This window comes from Aotus nancymaae, unplaced genomic scaffold (assembly GCF_030222135.1).
Source record: "Aotus nancymaae isolate 86718 unplaced genomic scaffold, 86718_ANA_hifiasm-v0.15.2.pri h1tg000058l, whole genome shotgun sequence".
Classification (NCBI taxonomy): Eukaryota; Metazoa; Chordata; class Mammalia; order Primates; family Aotidae; genus Aotus; species Aotus nancymaae.
Window position 1 is genome coordinate 13,304,112 of NW_026988472.1, and position 22,690 is coordinate 13,326,801.

The window sequence follows — 22,690 nt, forward strand, 5'->3', positions numbered from 1 at the left end:
CCTTTTCTTTCACAGCAACAACTAGAAAGTTAGTAGCTGAAGCTGTGTTATGTTTTGTTACTGAGTTACATTCAGAAGAACTGCCGATCACACAGCAAGCAATGCAACTCAAGGCAGAAGAAACTGCCAAATCCCCCAGAACAGAGCAGTGAGGAACTAGTTTGACTGTCACCCAAGGCTCTCTTTAATGCATTGTGTCATAGTTAATTGGCAAAGTTTGTTTCTTTCATAATGATACCTAAAATAATAAGGTGTCTTACAAACAACAGAATTCTAGCTTGGATAAAATAGGGTGTGTCTCCCTTCTAGATCTTAGAATGATTAACTTATAAATCTTAATTTTGTCATTTATGGTTGTTAGTTTACATCTTAGTTTCTAAGATAACAAATGTTACCCTTCCGTATTAGTTAAACCAACAAGGGAGAGGCCTGGCCCGGCACTTGTGCTATCATTTCTCGGTTTCCCTACTGAAGGTCTTTCTTTCTCCAAGCATGACGAACAGAACTAGCATAACTGGGACTAATTATGCAGTCGTGAGTTTTGACTTTTGTTTCTCATGATTGGTTTGAAGATAATTTTTTCAGACAGCTGCGGGTTTTGTTTTTCAATTTTTTTTGAAATAATTATGGGTTCCTAAGAAGTTCCAAAAATAGTACAGAGAGGTCTTGAGTATCCATCAGCTGGTTTATCTCCGTAGTGCCATCTCCTATAACTGTAGCACAGCTGCTGCAGTTTTTAATAGATCATTTTGTTCTTTTCCCATGACCTGTTGGAGTAGGAGTAGAGAGAGCAGGTAATTTCGTCTTGCTCTAGGCCACCTCACTTTAGGACAGAGTGTTTCTGGTCACAGGTGGTGAGCCCATAGGCAGAGTCCCTATAGAGGGACTAATACATTGATTTTCATAACCTGGAGGAAATAATCACTCGGGTTAAAATGTCTTCAAGAGTTAGTAGCCTGAAGCTCTCCAACAGAGAAACTCTTAATTGATTTGGTTTTGCTTCAGCACAGCTTTCTTTTGAAGAAATCATAGTGATTTTAGGTGCTTCAGTAAACCTCTTGAAATAGATCAACTTAAAGATCTAGAACCTCAGTTGAAAAAGATGTGAGGTCAACCTTACCCATTGGATAGGGTGATTTCCCCTTTAAAGACCCAGCCAGGTTACTGTCGCAGTTCTTCTTAAGGTCCTTCTCTGCTTAAGACCTCCATCCAGTTTCTACATGATTGAGTTTTCTTACCCACAAATCAGAAAACAGACAAGTACAAGTACCTCTGTGCTTTCCTTTTCTCCTTCCAGTTAAATACATCTACATTCTCAAATCTTGCAGTGGTTTTAGCCACCCACTCCTGACTTCCCTCCTACTTGATAGGGCTCCACAGGCTGCAATGTTTTGATAGCTTGGCCACATCCTAAAGAGAGGATAATGCTGGTAAATGAGGGGGTGAGCTGAGAGGAGGTACATTATACAAAAAATATGACAGAAGGTATTTGGTACAAGATTGGAAACTGAAGCTCATTATTAAAATTATATTCTTCAAACAAGGGTAGTACCTTCCTTAGCCTGTTTCTTTTTCCTATTTCTATTACTTGTTCTTTCACTTGCACTGCTGGACACCCTGTACTGTCTTCTGTGCCTTGAAACCGGACTTCTAGGGTATCGTCTGCGTTGTGAGGGGCCCTGATACCCCTCTCTCCTGGGTCCAATACTCACCTGTTGTTTTCTGCTTCTCCTGACTCTGTAACTTCATCACCTCTCAGCTAAGACCACCACCTCCACCGTTGTCCTCCACTTCTATCTCATTTCCATCATTGCCCTTGCTCAAATGCCTGGCCTTCAAGTTGTCTTTGCTGCTGTTTTTTATCCTTTTCTCTTATCACTAGATGAGAACCAGGTCATGTCAGCATAATTAGTGAGTATGCTGGGAACAAACAGTCTTAAATTCATTTATACTCAGCATCAATGATGCCTTTGAAAATTCTGATTCTCCCCACATAAAATATCAGAATGGCAACCCCTGCCCCTTGCCCCTGACCTTCAGCCTCAAACATCTGGCATTTTGGGAACAGATAAAACCCGCACAGAGTGCCCAAGGACTCTCTTCTTCAGAGGGTTGGAACTCTGAGAATTTTCCCCTGCAATTGTTATTTGAAATACTAAAAAAAAAAAGAGAGAGAGAGAGAGAACTAAAATATGAACTGGAAATTTCTGGAAACTTCCAGACTCTTGCAGTAGATGCAGGTCAGGATGTGACAAAATTGGGCTTGGGAGTATTATTTCTATTTTATAGGAAGTTAGAGATTCTAAGTTGAGAGAATGCTGACTTGAAAGGTAGAAAGTGAAACACTGCAATACCATTAACTTGGCTTAGGTGGTGTGGTAGAGAACCTGAGGGCTGGAAGGTAGAGGTAGCCAAGTCACCTGGTCTGAAAACAGATCTGGCCCATTTTATATGAACTCAATATTGATCTATCTTTGTAGATTATGTAAATATATGTTGACTAAGGTCTCCAAAATGTTAATGTTCCATAGGCAGACTTTGGAATATGCAAACTTGGGCATACAAATTAACACCCCTAAAGAGCTCATCATTACAGATTAAAATTTCCAAATCGAGGAACACATAGAAATAGAGAAGTAAAAGCCTTGGCTTATTCAGAGTGGTCTTGAAATAATTTATTTGGAGACCTCAGTAAAGATATTAGCACAAAAAACTGTGTTGTATACATATATATGAACTTTGGAAAACCCGACAATATGAAAAAGACTATTCTTTGAGCTCCTTGGTGTAGAATGTTCTGTAAGGGTACTAATTCATAAAGAACATTTGCTTACCTAAAGAATATCCATACCTATATTGAATAAGAGAAAAAATCACGGTAGGTAACTAAGCAGACAATATATTTTAGCTCATATATGTAGTAAAAAATGTAACAAAATCTCAGTAGAGTCCAAATATGCCCTCTTGACTTCCTAATGCATAGGCTCTGTTAAAATAGTATTTTATTTGTTCAAGCCTTCCTCCTTAGCCATTTTACCCCTAGTAAGAACTATGTAAATTCAGAAAAACAGATTTTAAATGTTTTGATCCATCTTTTTCTTAATATTACTCTTAGCAAATTCTTACATTGATGAAGATCTGCTTATTTCACCCTAAGGCAATTCAAAAGTTTCGTATGACAACTTCATTCTCACTGCCAACTATTATGAAAGGAATGCCCACTTTTCCCTGAGGGTGTGTTGTTGCATGCAGCATTCCCATTGGAATGCTCTTGAGAGGTTGAACTCATTTTCTGAGCAATTGTTTTTATAAATTCAGTATTTTGCTTCCAGTGCTCATGGCCAGATAGTGTATAACCTGGTCTCTACCCAGCATTATCCATGCTGTTTTCACACTTACCTCCAAGGGCCAAAGATTATCTCACAGAAGCTCCGAAAGGATTCCTGTTTCTGAAATTCATGTGTAAAAGGAAATTTTTAAAGGGAAGAGGGTGATAATTGAGTTCAAAGTCTGAAGAATTGTTGTCAAGGATTGTATTGATTAATAACAAAAGCTCTCTGGCATCTTCAGGCAGACGTGAAAAAAGTAGTGATTGGAATTAATTTTTAGTGAGTGCCGCATATTTGCTAATTGCTCTGATTCACGCTATTATATTCCTCTTCCTTCACCCACAGCAAAATAAGCTTAATTTGATTCATACCCTTAGGAAGAAAAAAAAAAGCCTAGGATTACTCACATGGCTGTGATTCAGCTCTTGGCTCCAACCACCTCCTCCTCCTCCTCATCCTCCCTTTCTCCCACCCTGCCCACTCCCATATCACTCCCACCCAGTGGCGTTGCCATCAAAAAACTGAGTCAGTTTGTTCTTTAAAATGGGTGGGGAAAGAAGACAACTAATAAAAACTTTTCTGAGCGAAGTATACTGCTTAGATCTGAAATCACTGCAGGAAGACAGGCAAAGTGGCTCCTTATATAACATGAGAAGCTTGAAACACAGGCCAGCCCTCATAAAGAAATGTTCAGATTCTCTTATATAAGACAAGATTTAGCTTGTACGCATGCCTGTAGAGGCGTACACATAGCCGCGGAGGTAGGTTTCTATGAAAAATCTCTGATATTGTGGATCTTACATATAATGTATACAGAAAGAAAGAATCTTGTTTTCAAAGTAGGATACTTTGCTAGAATCGAAAAGTGAATATAGAAGCAATCGAAAGATTTTCGATCGTTGCAAAACATAGGTTTGCCTTCAAATGAACGTGTGGCTTGGCAGCTGGAGGTTTTTATTTGTTTGTTTGTTTTCGTTTTTCTTTTTTTGTGACAGTGTCTTGTTCTGTTGCCCAGGCTGGAGTGCAGTGGCACGACCATGGCTCACTGCAGTTTTGAACTCTTAGGCCCAAGTGATCTTCCCATCTCAGCTTCCAGAGCAACCGAGACTACAGGCACACATCACTATGCCTGGCCAGTTTTTTTTTTTTTTTTTTTTTTTTTTTTTTTAGTTTTTAGTTTTTGTAGAGATGAGATCTCAATATGTTGCCCAGGCTGTTCTCAAACTCCAAGCAATCCTCTCGCCTCGGCTTCCCAAAGTGTTGGGATTATAGGTGTGAGCCACTGCACTCAGCCACAAGATTATTTTTTGTTTCTCTCCTGAGGAATTGTCAGATTAGTACTGGAGGTGACAGCTCACCTTTGCAGAGCTGATGGTGGCAGCAGACATTATTGAGGCAGCAATCTCTGTTCCTTGCTTGTATTTTTTTCTTCTATTCCCATTCTTCAGATGAAGTAAAAGCCTTAGAGAAATGAAGGAACTCTTCTAAGTCCCCACAGGTAATAGCCTCAGACAGTATTAGAACCCAAGCTGTTTGACTCTCCCGACTTGTAGCTTTGTTTTTTGGGAGTCTGACACGGTTGGGTCATTTGGTATTTTTTAACTTACTTGGGACAGGAGTGGCGGTGGACAGGAAGCTCCGTGCTGGGAGCTCCAAACCAGCCTTGAACTGAACTGTTGAATCAGGTCTGTGTGCATCTTCAAACCAGCCTGCGACATGGAGGGGAACAGAATGGATCCTTCCCCCGTCACTCATTTGTAATCCCAACCACCCTCTCTTGATTTTTCTGGCTTTCCCCCCATTATGTTACCATCTGTCTCCAAAACATTGCCTGGGTAAAGACAAGCTGGAGCAGTTGCTCGCCCTCAAACAAAACGCAGAACAACTACTCCTCACCCCCATTCCGCACCCCCCAACTAGTGCCGAGTACCATATTTGAGGAATTCCATATTTATAAAGCTTGCCTGCACCTCAGCGCTGTCTGCTTGCTGTCCTTTTTATTATTCTTCAAATACATTATGTGCTGACTGGAAACGATTAGCTTTTGTTACTGAGCGGATTGTGGGGTGCTTGAAACAGCTTCATATAGTTCTCAGTTGGAAATGCGTGCTGTTTGCTCCTTTAAGATATGAAATTTCTTAATGAAAGACAGCATAGAAGAGAATGCATACTGAGGTTCCCCACCCAACTCTCTGGGTTTCTCCTAGGGTAGTTGTGGTAGGGTTTTATGTCATGGCCGTGTGGAGCAAATAAACAGTGACTCTCCGGTATACTTTTTTTCTGGGTCTGTACCCACCTCTTCATGCCTCTGAGTAAGGGGCCCTTGTTAATGTCAAGGGCAGTGCTCTGTCCCCAACAGAGCTGTAGTGTTGCCCCCAGCTCTGATCCCCTCACCTTCTTTTCCTGGCTGTTGACACTTCCAGTATCCTGACACATCTGGGCAGACTGGAATTGGAGTTCTAAATTCCTTCTCTGACTGGTCCCAGCTCTAATCTGCACTGGCCTTAGGAGGCTCCAGGAAGTTTGACCAGGAAAGACCCCTAACAGATCTCAGATGTAAAACTGGATGAGTGTTTCAACTGCTGAAACTTCGGGAGGAAATTATGGATTCGCTACATGTTTGTCAACATTAGTAAAATAGTTACGAGTGATTCTTTTTTAAAAAAGTTATGGAATCATTTTTTTTTTTTTATCAGAAGTGTTACTTAGGGAATGGCCGAGATGCGTATTGTAAGGCTGGTTGTCTCGCTGGGAGCGCGGACTGACACCTTCCCCCCCTTGCCGGGAGCTCGGACACACCCACTTCCCTCACCGGGAGCCCGGATACCCGATAGTATTTTGTCCCATCCGGGCTCCACTCCCCGCCCACCATTTTGTCCCATCTGGGCCCCACTCACCTTGGGCACAACCAATCAAAGGCCTCCACTCCCTATAAAACCCCATGTCTGAGAGGAGTTCGCGCGACTTCTGCGGCCCTTCCTGTTGGACTGCAGAACCTCACCCAGGAGCGTGAATAAACCCTTCGCATTGGATCTTCTTGTGCTGGCCTCAGTTTCTTCGTTTTAAACTCGGCAAGAACAAACCTTACACGTATGACTCCAGATTTCTCTGTCAGGCACTGTTCTCAGCACTTAAGATTGAGTAATTTTTTAATCCAGGTGCCATAGCTAGGAACAGCAGAAGCAGAGTTCAGACCCCCCCCAGTAAGTCTGACTCCAGAAGCTAGACTCTTAAAGGATGTTACAGGTCCTTCTGGATGCCAGAGTTTTATGTGTTCAATTTTATTGACGTTCTATTTTCATAGCCTGTGTTTATTTCATTGAAAGCCATATAATTAATAGACTCTATGTTCTGTATCTTAGCAAGGTAACTGTCTTTAAGCCAATATAACTTAACACATTGCTGTTGAAGTATGAATAAGTTTTAATAACCAAGTATAAATACATACACATAGTTAAAATAGAATTCAAAAGTGTAATTTTGGAAATGCACTCTGAATAGTTTTGTTTGATTTTAATTTCTGAAAATCAATTCTGTATGTAAATTGAATGTAGTGTTTATTGCAGTGAAACCCTGCAGGAAGTCTTTTTATAAAGCGAATAATCACCTCCTGAATTAACTGTTACATATAATTTCAGTGTGTACACCTTTTCTATGTTCTCATCTACCAATCTGAGAATTTGATATTTGAACATTTTTCTATGTTTCAAATGTTGGATGTATTTCCTATGTTACAGTAAAACTAGTTATCCATCAAGGCTTAATCAACAGTAAATGCCAAGCTTTAGTCAGAGCAGTTGCTGACTTTGCTCCATTTGCTCAAGGTTAGAGGAAGTATGCTGAAAAGAGATAACTGTAGTTAAATTGCTCAGCCCAAGCCTTCATTTTTCATGTGGGGAATTGCGCTTCTTATTACTGTTTTCTTCCTGTCTACGTAATACCTGGGAACAATTTACTCCATGTAATGCCACTCCCATCGTGGTAGTAAGATTTTTACTGAAGAGGAAGACTTTTAGGGCATGTCGGAGTTTTCACTGGTTATTTTCAAGTTTTTATTTAGTAGCTTTTAGACAGTTCGAGACTAAAGGACTGTACAGGTTTTTTGGTAATGTGATTGTATTACGTGTGTGCTGTGTCTGAGTAGCTCAGCTTGGAGTGTGAATTGCAGTAAATGCAAAAGTGAAAGCTGCAACAGGGCTCTCTTGCTCCCAACCACTTCCTGAAGAACCCGCCACGCGGGCCCCAGACTTAGAGACTTAAACTTGAATCCTCAAGATGGAAAGAGTCCAAGTTCCTCATGGTAAAGACCTCAAGTAAACCTAAGTGTAGAAACCCCGTTTGTTACTCTTATGTGAATTCAAGTGTTTGGTTGCCTCCATTGTAAAAATTTCGGTGCCCAATTCTGAAATTTAAACTATTAGGGAATAGAGCCAGAGCGTTGCCATACCTTAAAAATAATCTTGCAACTCTCCTGTTTACATGATTCAATTCTTGAAACCAGTTAGAATGTGCATTCTAATCTCTAAATGTATAAGTTATTTTAAAAAAATGTGAGCTTGTCAGCTCAGCTACAGCCACCAGTCTTAATAAAATTGAGTCACATCCAAATGGGCTCCACTTACACTACCCTCCCATTCTGGGGAGAACGTGGCTGGGGGAGGCAGTCTGAGTCATCACCTGGTTTGTTTGACATACGCTTCCTTCCATAAATTGGGAATGGCAAGCGGCACAGTGTTCTGGGCTTGCCTCGGAGAAGGAGCTGTTGCAGCCTGATCAAAATAGGGCCTTTAGGTTTGAAGGATGAGGCTGAGCCCCTATTTTGACTCCAAATGTTGGGGGAGGGGGAGAAGAATTTGACAGATCCAAACAAGGAATATTTGTAAGTACCATTTTTGGAGGTCAGAGAAATGGCAGGGGTGTTGACAGTTGAATTTCTCCCTAGGACATAAAAGGTGTTTAAGAGACAAATTGGGGGCATTCAGATAAAAATAAAATGATATCTAGTTCACTATGTGGGCTTGTTTACTTAGCAAGAGTATTCTTGATGTGGACAGCTTAAAATGATTGAGAGAGAGAGATGATTTGGTAGTTACCGTACCAATCCGTTCTGACAATGTTTAATTTCACTCTATTTAACTATTTGAAAAGAAATGTGTTTCACTTAGGAATCTGTTCATGTCAAATTTGCATCTCCTTTAGGGGTATTTTGAGGGGATGGGAAGAGAGGCGCATGTGTCTCACACATTTTCCTACAGCGGTTTTGCAGAGGCTTATTGGAGCTTTCGAAAATAAAAAAGTTTAGAATGTAAAATTGTTGGAGACTACAGAGGAAGGGGAAAGGAGGAGTAGATTTATAGCTGAAGTGGGTTTGTAAACTCAGTCTCTACTTTGGGATTATTCTTTAATAAGTGCCAGACATTCTTCTGATTTTCATCCTGGCTTGGTTGTGGCTCTTTCTCTGTCTGTGTGAGACTGGGGTGTTCCCTGTTTTAAAGCCGTAGCTGTCGCAGCCTGGGCGTTTTCTGTTTCTGCTCATGACTTTTTTTTTTCTCTTTTCCTGAATGAGTGTCCTTTGTGTAACCCCAGTAATTCAGAAATCCTGCAGTCATAGGGACTGCCCTGTCATGTGACTTAGGTACTAGGTGCTGGCTGCGATTGGTCAGCAGCTAATTGGCGGGTCCCTATAAGAGGTCTTGTTGGGTCCAGTGTCTGGCCACTCTCCTGCCTGGGCTGCTGCTCAACGGAGGCTGGATAGCGGGGGGGTGTCTGACCAGTGATTCAGCCACATGTGATAGATTGACTAAGTGACTGCTTTCTTGGGGTCCGCAGACCCGTGGAAGACACTCAAAGTGGTTGTGACCGACTTGATCCAACTCTGGGCTTCCTGAACTGGTAACTGTCACTTTAATATAGGTTACTGATTAAACTCAGAAAAATGCAGCTTAAAATCTTTGCCAGGAACTTGTGTGGACTTATTCTCTGTTCCCCCCACCCGCCTTGTTCTGATTTGTTTTGTCACAGGAATGAAATGCAGATAACTCTTAGAAAACTTTTGTAGGAAAAGTGCCTCGTGTGATCTGGAACAAAGACGTTTTATAATCAGATTTATCAAGCTGCGAAGAGGGAGTTTTAGTGAACGGAAGCAGCAGCATTCTGTCACCAGGAAATACTGCTTTATCCAGAATTGGTAAGTGAAAAGTGGCATTGCTCCCTAATAGATATCATATGTGCATGTGGGAATTGAAAAGTTGTTCACAGACCCCAACAACGGTGTTGAACAGAGAACACATAAACAGTGAAAAGGTCTAAAGAGCAGCAGAGAATACCGCATAGAGACTGAGAAGCAGCCAGGTAATTAACAAAAATGAGCTGAGTGCTATCAGTTTAGCTAAACATATGTAGTACAGCTAGATTTGGTTGTTTTATTTTTTCTTGTTTAGTGGAGGAGAAACAAAATCAGAATGGGCTGTTTAGTAGAGTTGCGACGTTAACTTTCCATGGATGTAGATTTCCATTTAGTCTGATGTAGCATGTATGAAATTTGAAGAGATGCTTTCAGAATTAGTCTCCTTGCCCTCCTTTCCTTTCCTCTACATTAGGATGTCAAGTATTTAGTTAGAACTTTACAGATAAAAGTTATACAAAATGAAAGTTCAAGTAATGCATCGGAAACACCTCCTTCTGATTGGGAAGGGTAGACTACAATGGCAGTAGATTTTTTTTTTTTTTTTACATTTGTGTCATGAATTTTAAGTTTGTTCTACTTGATTACATTAGTACAGCAAAGGGTGGTTATTTCTATCTATATAGTTCATGACTTTTTGAGAGATCGTGATTAGTAGTTCTTACTGGTTTGGTATGCGTGTGCCTGCCTGTCTCTCTTTCCCTGAAATGTTAAATTCCGTTTTCTAATCTTGAATCTGAGCTGCCTCTATGTTTCAGGGTTTGTTCTAGAAAAAGACAATAAAGCTTTGAATACCTGCGTTATATACAACAGGTTCTTGTTCATGATGTATAAGGTAAAACAATTTTATATTAGGCATGAATGTCTAGTTTCTTGATTTGGTTTCTGAAGAATGTACCGAAAAAGTTGAATAGAATAAGAAAAAGAACATTAGAATAGAATGGTGGGTGACTGCCTGATTTTGCCAGTTTCTTATTGGTCAATAGAAGTAATCATGTGATGTCTACTTATAGAACCAGATGGAAAAAATTTTTGTTTTTTAAATGCTAACAATTATATAGGCAATTTTAGTAATCTTCATTTATTAATTTGAATATATAATTGTAACTGTTATTAACAGAATGGGGTAATTTAGAAAATAATAATTCTTACTTTCTTTTTAAGCTAAATTGGAAATTGAATCTACTTCTGTGACTTTTGGTTCCTGTTCCGTTACTTTCAAAATCTTAAAATCCTTAACTCAAAAGGGAAAATGTGTAATAAAACAGGACAGTAGTGCTGAAATTTCTCTCTCTTAGCAGTGGAGGGCGATGAGGGTGGGGAAAGGAGATGAATCTAGTGAGATATATTAATTGTTTTTTTCCCCTTCTTGTATACTTGGATACATTTTAAGATCGTTTTTCTCAGACTAGCAGCTCTCAAGACTTTTGCATAAGTATTTATTCTTAAAGAAATAGACAGACAAGATAAGCATGGCTCTTAAGGGCAGGTCCTCCAATAAGTCAGGAAATTGGTGATCCAAACCTGTGAATATAACAAGTCAATTTGATTTAATTAAGATGTGGCATTAGTTTTCTTGAAGCACACAAATTTATAGGTTTTTAGAGTCTTGAAGACAGAAAAATGGCAACAGAGCATTAAGGTATTTACAGGTAATTTATATTCAACTGCTAGCTTCTGTTTTCAACTCTGTATTTCATGTAAGTAAGTACTTGAGGAGAACATGGTGATTTAATAATCTGGATAAATACTGCCGTGCCTGTTGGAAAAAAGCCTCTCATTTTAAGGTTTTCCTCATCCAATTTTGAATGACAAAATGTGATAGAAGCACGTTGGAACAGTAAATGCTAGAAAGTATATCCCATAAGAATTATCTGAGAACTTCATGTTTTCAATTCTCTTTGCTGTTCTCTGTTCTCAATTTATTGATCTTTAAAAGTACATCGAAAATGAATAACGTTGCTTGCTCTGATTTCTCCTCTGGGGTCACTGAGAGTCTTCACATTTTTGTATACCCTGTTAAAAAATACTAATGACATGCATATGCCTTTGTCTTTGTGGATATGTAAATAGTATTTGAATGTGCATGTTTGGGAACGTAAATGCTTTTCCTTTGGGCTTGTTTCTTAAGTTTTTGGTGTAGTACATGGTTTTACCCAATTAAATTTTTCTTTTGAGGTCTGTGTATGTATGGGTGTATATATTTGATTTGAAGGGGAAGTTTTAATCACTAGCGAAACAAGTGGCTGTTTGTTAGAACCCAGATAAGCCTCATAGTGTTGTTCCTATGACAACTGAGTAGTTGGGTGTTGAAATGTAGCTTTAAGTTCTTGGTTTGGAAATGTCATTCAGACCTCCCACTACAGTCTCATTGAGTAGGAGGATAATGAGAAGGGGAAAAACCATGAAGCAACATAAGTATCTTCGTTCATTTCATGTCTTCCTAACTTGGCTTTGTGTACAGGATCGCCATGGGAGTGGTAAACATAGGTCTTGAACAAAGCAATACTTCAATAAAAAATACATGGAAAGGGGTCAGAAAAGTTGGGGACGATAAATAACAACACATGGGCCCAATAAAGAGGCAGGAGACATTGGCTTCTATGGGTTTGTGCAAATCCTTTACCCAGTACTGACCAGCAGTGAGAACATCTTGAACCAGTTATTGTATAGCTCTTCAAGAGCTGTGAATTTCCTTAAAATGCAATGTGGAGAAAATTCCTTTGGTAGCAGGATGGTTTACCACTTTGGCATAACATTTATTCATCTCCCCCGGGCAGACTACAGAGGATACTGTGTTCTTTAAGGCACAAGTTTTTAAACCAGTTGTTCATTTGTCGTTTAATAGCTTTTGTCTTTTTTCTTTTTTTTTTTTTTTTTTTTGAGACGGAGTTTCGCTCTTGTTACCCAGGCTGGAGTGCAATGGCGCGATCTCGGCTCACCGCAACCTCCGCCTCCTGGGTTCAGGCAATTCTCCTGCCTCAGCCTCCTGAGTAGCTGGGATTACAGGCACGCGCCACCATGCCCAGCTAATTTTTTTGTATTAGTAGAGACGGGGTTTCACAATGTTGACCAGGATGGTCTCGATCTATTGACCTCGTGATCCACCCGCCTCGGCCTCCCAAAGTGCTGGGATTACAGGCTTGAGCCACCGCGCCCGGCCGCTTTTGTCTTTTTTCTATGGGAACAACAAGGTCGTACTATTAAAATAGTGATAAAATTTAAGCATTTTATAGTAAATTCAAAAAGAGCTTTTGTAAAGTACTTAGAAAAAGATTGTTTGAGACCTGTTTGTGGAAATTGTGGATGGAGAATTTATGGAGCACTGTATTTGAGGAAAGGGATTGTTTAATATTTGACATAGCTTAATTATGCAGTTGTTGATTTTCCATGTCTGAAGGTCTTCCTATTTCCTACTCCTAAATGTTTTTTAACTATTTATTTGGTCACTAGAACCTCTTGAAGTTAGAAAGGAAAAGATTTCAGTGGGGTTAGTCCCTTACTTAATAAATACATGCCCACCATCTCTTCCATAATCCAAAAAGCTCTGAAAATCAAAAGATTTTCATGTAACAAATTTGGCAGCAAATCCTGACCTGAACCGATGTGAAGCTAATGATAGTCATTGTTTAGCTCACTCAGAATGAATCTTTGTATGTTTTACTGTAGAAGTATTAATGTGTTTGATCATGGAGTATAGTTCCAGACTCCCCTAGAGCTTTATATACTGTGTTGAATAGTCAACCTATTCCCTTTATGAAATAATAATAATAATCAATCTGAGTGTCAGGCAAGCGTTTGTGGACCCATAATTACTGACGTACATTGAGCTCATTATATGCCAGGTACCATTCTAAATGAATCACTGGCATCTAAGAACAGTGTCTGGCACATAGTAGGTACTTAGTACACACATTTTGGTAGGAAATGCTTTACACTTACTAACTTCTTTAACTCACAGAAACAGTATATGGCCACAATGTGCTTGTTACCCTCATTTTTACATGGGGAAACTGATGCTCAGAGAGGTGAAGCAATCTGCCCAAAGTAACACAGGCAGGAAGTAGTGGAGCCAAGATTTGAAAGCAGGCAGTCTAGCTGCTGTCTGCTCTTGATGATCCTGATTCAGGTACAAGAGAGGACTGGAGACGTGGCGCTGGACTTCTTAACTGAGTCAGAGGCGGTATTTGGGTGATTTACTTTATTCCTAGTCACCCTATGCCTCTTAGGATCAAAAGCTGATAATATCATCACTGTGGTCATTAATCAGGACTGTGGTGGAATGCTTATAACAGGTTCTCCTGGGTGGGAGTGTAGGAATTCCAGGGGTCTGAACGCTCTTCACAGACTTCCCAGGGTGATCTCCATCAGTAAATCAGCCTGACTTCTTCATCTTGAAATTGAGACATAGGAAATAACCCTTTCCTTAACCCTAAGGAAGTTTTCTTGAGCAGTGAGAAAAACCTTTTTGTAGACGTTCCTTAAACCCCTTACCCAGCAGGAGGTGTGGAATCAATAAAGAGGGCATGGGTCACCTGAGGGTGTGAGCTCCCTGGCTTGGGAACTACATTGGGACACAGCGAAAGCCCCTCAGGAGAAATCAGGCAGCCCGTGGAAGTTTAGCTGCGTGACTCTTTGAATTCACAAAAGGATGCCTTTAACAGTACTTCCCAACAAATGTATACAAGGTGTGCCTTAAATCTCTATATATTCCTGGGGATTTAAAAAAAAAATCATTTGAAACGGATGGCAGCTTCCCCATTCTATCCCCCAGCTTAATTTTATCCTTATTCCTGCTTAATTTTTCTTAGCACTTCTCTCATCTGACATACTGTATGTTTTACTTATTTAGTCATTTTTTAGTTAGACACTAGCGGTATTGTTTTCTTTGAATAAATTTAAAGGTCCTAGATTTAATTTCTTTTTGATGTTCACCTTCCAACTCATTCCCTCCTATCAATCTCAGACTGCTGTAAGTAAATGAGTTTTTTGCCCAGCTTTTTTTACTATTAGTTATCATATTTGTTTTTCTTAAGCTGTACTGATTATACAGCCTGAATTTGGAGAGTAGATCTGTCTTCATTCAGGAGGGCGAATTGAGCCAAATTTGAATATAATCATTGGGTAACAAATCCAGAAGATTAAATTAGTAAGGAGAACATGCAAAGTAAACACTTGCATTTTATGAACTACCTTGAATTTAGATAGACAACTGGGTAACAACTGTATATGACATGTTTTTGGGGTAAGACCTCTTAAACTGACCTACTTCCTATTGTTTTCATTTGAAAAATAAATCAGTTTTAAACAATTATTCTACACATTAAAGACTGTAAGAGATTTAACCTTGGATATTTCCTGAAGCAAGTTTTTAAAATCCTCAACTATAACCTATTGTTTTTCAACCCCATATTTATTCTGGTTTATTCTTTCCAACATACTTAGGATAATCTAAAACATAAAGTTAAAAAAACCCACATATATTATTAACTATAAACAATGTGGTTATGTAAATGCATCATTTTAGTTGACTTTTTTTCTTTGGACTGATTTCTTTTCTTTTCTTTTTCTTTTTTCTTTTTTCTTTTTCTTTTTTTTGAGACGGAGACTTGCACTGTTGCCGGGGCTGGAGTGCAATGGTGCTATCTTGGCTCACTGAAACCTCCACCTCTCGGGTTCACACGATTCTCCTGCCTCAACCTCCCTAGCAGCTGGGATTACAAGCGCACACTGCCACGTCTGGCTAATTTTTGTTTGTTTGTTTAAAGTAGAGATGGGGTTTCACTATGTTGGCCAGGCTGGTCTCGAACTCTTGACCTCGTGATCCGCCCACCTCGGCCTTCCAAAGTGCTAGGATTACAGGTGTGAGCCACTGTGCCTGACCTAGACTAATTCTTAAAGGAATGAATTAGATACATATTAAAGTTGAATTTAGTATGCTTTTATAAGTCAGTGTAATGATTGAGACATTTCGTTTTCTTAGCTATATTTTATCACAAAATAGTTCTAGTTACTTTCTTTTAAATGGTTAATCTAATAAAGTAATAACTTGCTTTTTAAAAACATAGTATATAACTATTTTCTTTAAGGTAGAGGATGGAGTTATTGACTATGAAGAGTAGGCTAAGGTTTTATTTGAAATTATCTCCTCTTTCTGCCATGGAAGAGTTTAATTCCCCTAATGTGCTTACTGTATTGAAAGTCCGTTGTTGGTGTTGGTATTGGAAGAAAGCTTAGTTTTTCTGCATTTCCTAAAAGGAGAGAGAAGAAAGATTTTTAAAAGTGAAAATCCCTTGATTTTGTTTTTCTTGATTAGAATTTGTGTAATGTATCTGAAGTGAGACTAGAGTCCTTAAAGTTGAGAGAAACAGTAAGTCTGCACACACGCAGCAAAACTTTACAGGGAACTTTCAGAGTTTCAATGACCTAAAAAAAATCTTAAAACCTTCAGACATTTTCCAGAGAGAGTTAGTCCATGAAAGTGGTACCCAAGACCCCAAGAGGGTGCACATTGTCAGCATCCATTGAAGTAGTTTACTCCCTAAGAGGCCCAGGCTTTGGAAATAAGTAGATTTCTGCCTTAAACTCCCTTTGCCCCTTGCTACCTGAGTAAGCTACTCCGTCTATTTCCCTAAGCAAGCCCCAGATAACACATATAAAGCACATGCTGTGGAACTTGGAGTAATGGTGCTTAACACACTTTCAGGAAGAGACTTTTCAGTTTAGTCCTAAAGCCTGTAGATCAGGCCGGGCGCGCTGGCTTATGCCTGTAATCCCAGCACTTTGGGAGGCTGAGGCGGGCGGATCACAAGGTCAGGAGTTCGAGACCTGCCTGGCAGTTATCATGCCCATTTCATAGATGAGCACACGGAGGCACAGAGAGGTAAAGAAGCTTACTTAGGGCCACTTATCTGTTATGGAACCAGAATCTAAATCGAAATAGGCTGTTGCCAGTACAGATGGTAAGTACATGTACTTCTGGTAGGAGAGCAGAATAGAAGTTGACTGATCCTGAAAGTCTCAGAAATGGTCTTCTCATTTCTATTCTGCAAAGTGTCACGTCTTCGAGGCCTACCGCTCTCAATATTGAAATACAAAATTAACTTTTTCTGCTTTTTATTTCACAAATCAACAGGAACAGTCTTAGTCATTTGTGTTTTATGAGTTTTAATTAGGCCACGGCAGTCCAGGAGGGGAATTCCTTGTTTTCAGTTAATCTCATATACTAACAAGTTTACTCATGTAACTTCCCCTATTTTTTTCTCTAATGTTTTCACTTGAAAGTGAGGGTGGGAGGGAGAAGTATGTTAGCATTTGGGTCCTAAGGATGCACTTACATCAAGCTTTCTGGAAATTCTTTCTTGCTGGTATAGAATTAATCCATAGCAAAATGAAATGAGTAAGAATCTGTAGTTTACTAATATTTTTCTTCTTTATCTCCATCTAGTTCTGGATGTTTTTTGGAGGAGGGGGTAAAACTTGTAGGTAAAGAAGTACAAGAAGCTATCTGTGTGCATAAAACCTTGTATTTGGGTGTGGACTTAATTTTCAGAATATGGGAAGGAGGTTTCACATTGAGAATTTCCTCTTTCAGATGTAGATTGAAATTTTGACTTAGAAGATGAGAGTAAGTTACCCTAGGCTGTGGGTTCAGAGTGCTTGGAAATCTCATGAAAAATTCCCTGGCCTTGGACTGAGCCTGCTCGTAGGAGGATTTCTTAATCGGGCCTGCCTTCATTCTTTCATTTGTTTGTTCGTTCCTTCATTTGTCCATATTATCACATAAGTCATTCAATACCTACCTGCAAATAGGCGAAAGAAAGGATGGGAGAGGAGTGGCTCTAAACTCACTCTGTGTTCCTTTCACCTCAGTGACTACATCTTTGATCTGATTGTTTGCCCCTTTTGAGACAATGTATATTTCACAGACAGACACTCACAACACTCATGAAGGTCTTAAAGCATCTTCCTTTGGGAGCCAGGTTTCTTTCTTTAAAGTGAGAGGAGAAAATGCTTGTGAGGGAACAACAATGCAGAGAAATGGTTTTTCTTTCTTTTTAATATTGGTGGAAGAAGGGTCCGTAGTAAGTAGGCAACGTATCAGTAAATATGATCTAAGAGCGCCCATGCTTTCAAATAATTTCCTTGTTTAAAGAATATTAAGTGCAGTGGTGTTTACAATTAATGATCACAACCACTTACAGATTGCTTTGTTCTTTCTCTACTCCTACTGCTTCACTTAACTACCCTAAAAAAAACATCAAGAGACAAAGGCCATCACAAAGATGTCTTTAAAGATAATTTAAAGTAGAATTTAAATTAATTTAAAGGTAAGACGTATTGCTATGCACTCAATCAAACTCATTACAACTTTTTCAAAATATCTCTAAGTAAATATATGGAAAATGAGGATTGAAGGTAGGGGAGGACTTTTGGAATTTATACTATGATTCTTTCAAGAAATATTACTCGTCTCCATGATGCAGTTAGGAATACGCTTCCTGAAGACAGAGCCATTATCTTTACTTGTTATTTAAACCTTGCTATCACTTCCTATAGTTTCCGAAGGACAGCACTGTTCAAGTTCTCTTCAGTGGCGCAAACTCTACCTGTGTATTTTCTGAAACAAGTTTGACCATACCAGCAAAGGCAGTGAAAATGCTTTGTCTTTCAGCATGAAATGTGAAGTCTACATTATTAGTAGGTACATAGGCCCAGTGGAAGAAAATGTTAAAGTAGGTTTAAAAACAAAACCAAAGTTACCCACACTCTAAAAGGATGTCTCAGCATTTCAAGGCTCTTCTATGTTAAAGCAAATAAGGACTCCTCAGAACAAGTTAGGTTGATAATAACAGTGAATATCTATCTTTTTCCCCATTCCGTTTGACATCCATACTCCAGAAGATCTTCCCTTATTTTCTATGCATGGGTAGCAGGGAGATTATAGAGAAACTGTTGCTTCTCCTGCTTTCTTTTTTACTGCTGGGGGGATGATCACTTCCCTACAGCTCTCGTCCACTTGGCCTATGATACATTTGGAGTTTTGGTGAGGTGTTAACAAAAATGGTTTCAGGTGCCAACTAGATTTCATAACGCTTATAGCAGAACAACAGACAAAGATACCACATGGGAAATGTACATTTTACAAGAATATATTGCACATCTACCATGTGCCAAACAGAGTTCCAGATCTGAGAATACAGCAGTGAATCAGGTCCCTACTCACATGGAGGGGGGTTGGCTGACGGTGATGGAACTCATAAGTACAGAGCAGGTGTTAGTAAACACTGCAGAGAAAAATAAAGCTGTGTCAGACAGAGTACCTGGGGGTCGGGTAGAGCGACGTGAACCAGAGTAACATGGGAAGGCCTCTTTGATTTGGTGAGGCCAGTGAGGAGCCAGCTGTGGGAGTGTCTGGAGGAAGAGGATTCCAGGCAGAGAAAATAGAGCAGTAACTGCAGTAGAGATGGGAGCAGGCTTTGCGTGTCCAAGAGACACATCGTGGCAGATCAGGTAGGACTTTGTTGCCCACAGTAAGAAGCTGTAGGGAGGTAGGAAGTGATAACTAGAGAGAGTGAAGACAGCATTCTGAGAGTCTAGGTGATTTATTGTAGAGATCCTGGAGAGTCGAGCCCCTTGTGCCTCATAACTGGAGTGTTTACAAATCGTGTGCAGTAAAATGCTACTTCTGTAACTTAAATTATTATGCTATGAAAACCTTAGTAAAGATAGATAAAGTCGAACTATTTGAAGCACAACCACAGCTAAAAAGCCCAAAGTGGGCAATTCTTCCTATCACAGCTACTCCTCAGAGAGATGTGGGGTACCTGAACGTCTAGCTGTGGAATGTTTTGCTTTGATTAAAATTTATCAAAATCTCATTTTCCCTAGGGCACGTCTTTGCTGATTTTTGCAGTTAGTAACAAGCAGTTTAGAATTTTTAACTGAAGGGATTTTAAGTCCATGTTTAAAATGCTTCATTTAAAAATAATTCTTAGTTGTATGTTCAGTCAGATGATAAGCTCCCTCTTAAAATTCTGTATGAAAACTTAACTGTTTGGTACAGGTTAGAAAGTCTTGTTATACAGCACTTATTTTACAATTGGAGGTACAAAGAGAGCAGGGAGAAATGAAGGCAATTGGCCAGGTGGGAAGGGTAAAATTGTTTTATGTATCTTTTCTTTTTTAAAGTTGGGTTAAAAACATTTGTGTAATTTCTTAAAGGTAGAGTGATTGCCATAAATCAGTTGAAGCCCTGTCATTACTTCACTATAATACTCTGATACTAAACGCGCCACCTTTTGTATAAGGAAATGGGCAAGTTCTGTCATCTGGGAGTTTACATGTTAAGAGACATTGCATGGGTGAGAACAGACATAAAAGGTATATATAATTATACCGACAACATACAGGGTGTAGAAAGGGACTCGATAGCCTTTTATAGGTGTCATCCAGGTTTATCTTATCTGAAATACTGCCTGAGACTTTATACCTAATTCTTACCACATAGCCTGACTTTATTAGTTAGTCACACCTTTGGGTTGGGCTAACCCTCATATTCTTTTAGCAAGGGACCCACCGACAGAAAATAGTTATTGGTTTTGTCATTTATAGTTTAGTTCAGCAAGACCGGATTTCCTCACCACCTTTGGCTGAAACTGACTGACTAAATCAGTTTCACTTGTGGGGTAGAGAAATGAGTAATTTGGGAACATAGAGTGTTGTGTGGAGGAGAGCTTAGTTTGCTCCTTTTCATGCTCCGCTTAGGTAAGAACTCTGCATTGAGAGAGGGAGAAAAATTTGGGACATCATGGGGGAATTGACCTCCTTGGGTGAGCCACATTGGGAATTGAGAGAGAAATATGTAAAAATGACCAGGAGAGGATATAGGGAAGCCCCAAGGGAGCCAGAGAATTTCTGGTCCTAAGCTCAATTGTCAGCCTCATTTCTTCCTAGCATCCTGGACACGAGGTCCCTTCTGGCTTATCTCTTGTGAGACAAGGGGCATGCTCCTGACTTAATGAGCATCCCTTCTCAGAGGAGCTGGGAGGACGAGGAATTCAGGTTTCAAGACATCTTCCCCAAGTCTTCTGCATCCATTTCTCTACTGAATCTGCTTTCTAAGTGTAGATTAATGTCTAAGAGATAGACATTAAGTTTCCTTTTCTACCAGCCTCTGACCTCTTGTTTTGAGGAAGACATATGTGTTGTCCCTAAAGTGGTGAGTTCTATTTGGTCCTTCGTCTAAGATTGGTCACGGTCTTGATTTTCCAGGGTTTGAGCCCTTTTGCCCCATGTGCTCCGGGATTTCCCCCTTTTGCCCCGCCATATAAATAGACAACTTGCTGCCTGTCTTCTAAGACCTTCATATTTTTCCCTGTGACTTGAGTCTGTTCTGGAACAATTGTGTGGTGGCTGGGCCCTGCAAAATGAGTCAGTTCCTGCAGTTTGGTTACAAGTTCTCAAAAAGTATTTCAGAATGTGGATGTGGTCAGCAGAGTCATTTTCCAGACATCTAAAAGGAAACCCACATCAACTGTAACAATTGAGCTATGAACCAATGGCTCTATACAACAGAATGGGCCTGCTTTTCCTCAAAGCCTGTAGGTGCCCCCAAATCTAGCCTTCTCTACGCATCGGAAAGGAGAATTCATCTTCATTCTTGTAGATCACATTTTGTCTGTTGCTGCTGACACAAAAATGCGATAGAGGTTTTGGCTTTCATCACCTTTTGAATGTGGGCACAAATTTGACATAAGAAATAATTAGTAAAATGGAATCTATGGGATTAGAGTATAATTAGTACAAAGTGTGAAATGTGGCTTAGGGGTATAGACACTTGGGTAATTGAGCCAATGCACGAAGGAGTAGTTAAGATAGTTTAGGTGCCGATAAAGTACATCCAAATATGATCGTTTGGTTTACTAATAGTCTGAACCTGTGCAGACTTAGCAGCAATCCTGATAAAATATCATTAAATGCTTTTCAAGCTTTAAAATAAGTTTAAGATTTTCATAACATTTGGAGAATATTTTAGCTCCACACAAATTTTGGAAAATAATCTGTGTGGGTTTTTTACCCTCTTGGGTATCACGAATTGTAAAATTTTGTTGCAGTTCTCATTTATCAGTCTTGCTCCACTCATTAAAACTGATGGCACTTTCAATAATACAAAATCAAAACATAAAAATGTGTAAACCATTTGGACAGACAGTTCACCACGGAAGATACACAAATGGCAGGTAAGCACAAGAAAAAAACACAAGTCAAAACCACAACAAGATACTGCTACACACCCATCTCAATGGCTAACCTTTAAAAAGTTGGCTATGCCAACCGTCGGTGAGGATGTGTAGAATTTAGAACTCACATGTAAAATGGTATAAACATGTCAAACATACACCTATCATATAATTCAGCTGTTTCATTCCAAGAGAAAAGAAAGCCTGTGTTCACCTGAAGACTTTTACATGAATATGCCTAGTAGTTTTATTAGTAATAGCTATAAGCTGGAAACAATCCTCTAATGTCTGTCAGCAGGTAACTGGATAAACAACTTGTGCATCCGTATGATGGATAACACTCAATAATAAAAAGGAATCAACTATGGATACCTTCAATAACATGGATGACCCTAACCCATGAGAGTCATATTGTGCGATTCCATGTATACAAAATTCTGGAAAATGTGAAAGCAGATCAGTGGTTACCTGGGGTGGGGGAGATTGAGGTGCAAAAGAAAGAGGGGTTACAAAAAGGCATGAGAAAACTTTCGGTCTGGTGGATAATTTCACTGTCTTGTGTTTATGGTTTCATGGGTGTATGTATGTCAAAACGTGTAAAATTGTACAATTAAAGTATATGCAGTTAATCATATGTCAGTTATTCCTTAATTCTTAAAAAAAACTTAAGAAATAATTGTTATAGTAAATGGAAGGCTTTAAAATGCCCTTATTTGGCAAAATCAGCATTTCTTGGGGTAGGGGCGGGGAAACCTGTTAAGAGTTTTAATGGTTTGAAGACAGAAATACAGCCTTCTAGTACAGATGAGAAACCAGAGTTAAACAGTACACATAATAAATGGGATCTCTTTAGTCCCTTTTGTTTACAAGGCATTTGAACAAGTGGTTCAAGAAGTATCTTTTCCAGCATGGTGGTTCCAGCTGCCTGCCTGACT

The 22,690-nt window shown here is 39.5% G+C and overlaps 1 long non-coding RNA gene across 3 annotated transcripts in view; it reads left to right on the forward strand.

Annotated features, from left to right (window-relative positions):
- LOC105714251 (uncharacterized) overlaps positions 1–22,690 on the forward strand; it is a 99,489-nt gene that overhangs the window by 69,029 nt on the left and 7,770 nt on the right. For 2 of the 3 annotated variants that reach the window (XR_001106774.2, XR_010338156.1), the window contains exon 4: positions 9,351–9,516. This is a non-coding gene — a long non-coding RNA (uncharacterized LOC105714251). Of the gene's footprint in view, positions 1–8,227; positions 9,222–9,350; positions 9,517–22,690 lie in introns of those variants that run through there. The other variant, XR_001106773.3, reaches the window with a different exon arrangement.